Below are 2,412 nucleotides of genomic sequence, written 5' to 3'. Positions count from 1 at the left end.
AGACTGGTTATTTAGCAGAAAACTAGGGAGGAGTTATGCAAATAAGGAGCAAATAAGAGAGGCTGAGTGGCCAGCACCTGCAAATCTGGCCACATTTACCTGTGTCTAATGGTATGAAAATAGGGTGAAATTTTTAAATGTGCCTAAGACCCACATTTTTAAAGGTATTTAGGCATTGCTGCACTCAGCATTGCAGCACCGAAATCATATTTTCAGAAGTGATTTAGGCACTGAAACCTAAATACCCGTTGGCTCCTAAATGCCTAAATTCCTTTTGAAAATAAGATTTAGGCTCCTAAATCTATTAGGTATTGCTGTGCTCAGCACAGCCACCCCTAAACACTGTAAAAATCTGGGCCTATGTGACTTAGGAGCCTATGTTTCATTGGCTTTCTGTGAGAGACAGGCTCCTAAATTAATTAGAAAATTTTACTCCTTGCTCTTTAAAAGTTTCCCCTCGGTTATTGTTGTACACTTTCCCCTGCCTCCAGGGAATGGAAGATTGGACAGTTAAAATAATGGCTGTTGGCTTTTGGCACAAGTGTAAAGACTTGATAGTAATCATCAAAAATATATCTTGGATTTCACACTGTTATATAAACCCAGGAAGCCAAAGTCTGGAATAAATCCTACTACATAAATATGTGCTGATGTTTATGGCCACGGGTGGGATATAAATAGAATATGCAATTGGAGGGGGTGTAATAAATGTTCCATTTTTTCTGACTCATACATGACTACTCAACTCACGAGAGGGAGAGAATCAATAACAGGTCCTCAGGGGTTTTCTCCAGAACTGTGGGTGGAAGCTTTTGTTGTGTGTGTTCAATGCAAACACTTGCATTAATATGGATCAGGGAAATGTGATTTATTGTTTCCGTCAATTAGAGAGAAAAAAGACTGGCCAGATCATCTGCTCCAGTGTTGTTCAAATGTTTCCAGACTGTAACCCCCATGTTATAACAGAATCCTTCCTGCCTTTGACCATATAGCTTTTGGGACCCTACTCTCATTTAGCCATAAAGAAAGGGAGGACGGTCACGGACCCTTTAGAAAACCCATGATTCATTTTGTTCCCTGGCAGTGCAGGATCATTGTCTCCAGTTTGCGGTAAATAGACAGAGAGAGTATTTCCTTCTTCCTACTAGTATGAAATTCTATCTACAATTTTTAGACAATTTTAAACATAGAATGTCTAAAGGTAGGCTTGCCACTACTACCAAAAGCTTACCTGTTTTTTCTGGTTCACAACAGGCATGTTGGACAGAATTTTCAAAGCAGAGACCAGATTTGTGTATGAAGAAGTCACAGCAGAAATTGTACCTTTCTTCACATACACATTTGCCGCAATTCTAGAAGTAAGCGGTGTAGCTGTGCTAGGAAGTTTCTAGTTAGATATAGCTCAATAAATAGCTGTCTGCAGACACACTATGCTAATGTGCACAAGTAGCCCTGGTAAATGGTTATGGTTTTAATTTCATATGCATGGGTCTCCCTCTTCCCATATAAAAATGGTGGCCTATGTCCACCTGTGTTTATAATACAGAGAGAGAGTTTCACTGTAGGGGCTAGAGAGAACAAATACTGCTCAGACATAATAGATGATGCAAAGCAGCCCTGCCTGAGCACTCTCAGCAGCTCCAGCCTACCTGCTGCTCTATGCAGCTGTCTGACATTTCTTGTCACTAATTCCATCCTCACTACCACCAGGACACCCTGAAGCCTCCTTTTCCATGGTTGGGAGAAGCCGTAATGGCCGGTGGAGCCCTGGGGAGAAGTGGGGCTGGAACGCGCTGTGGGCAAGCTGGCTGAGTGGGAGAAACTAGGCAGCACCTCCAAACACGTCCCAGGCATCATGCGCCTGCCCAAAGGACAGGGGAAGCAAGACAGCAAAATGTAGGGCAAAAGGGCTTGCTCACCATCCTGGCTAGTGGGCAGAGGGGCTCGGTCCCCTACTCTCCTGGGAGCAGATGGCACAGATGGGAGCAGAGGGGTTCATGCTGCCCCCCCCCCAGGGGAGATGGCAGAGGGGCTCAGTCCCCTCCTCTCCTGGGGACAGATGGCAGAGGTTCTCCCCCACCCTCGGGGGCAGATGGCAGAGGTGGGGGCAGAGGGGCTCATGCCCCCCCTGGGGGTAGATGGCAGAGGGGCTTACGCCGCCCCCCCCCGGGGGGCGCTGGCGGGAGAAGCAAAAGAGGGAGATGGCGGGGGGGGCTCAGTTTTCTTCCCTAGACAGTGTGCGGGGGGGGGGTGCACGTGCAGAAGGGGGAAGAGCCGCCCCCCTGTTGAATTTAAAGGGCCAGCTCTGCCCTGGGGTGCGGCTGTGGGCGAGCCTGACCATCCCCGGGCGGGCAATCGCGGTGCGAGCGCCCCGGTCCCTGGCGCAGCGGGCCGCAGAGCCCCCGCCCGCCC

Source organism: Chelonoidis abingdonii, chromosome 5, assembly GCF_003597395.2.
Source record: "Chelonoidis abingdonii isolate Lonesome George chromosome 5, CheloAbing_2.0, whole genome shotgun sequence".
Taxonomy (NCBI): Eukaryota; Metazoa; Chordata; order Testudines; family Testudinidae; genus Chelonoidis; species Chelonoidis abingdonii.
Note: the sequence above shows the minus strand (reverse complement) of the source record.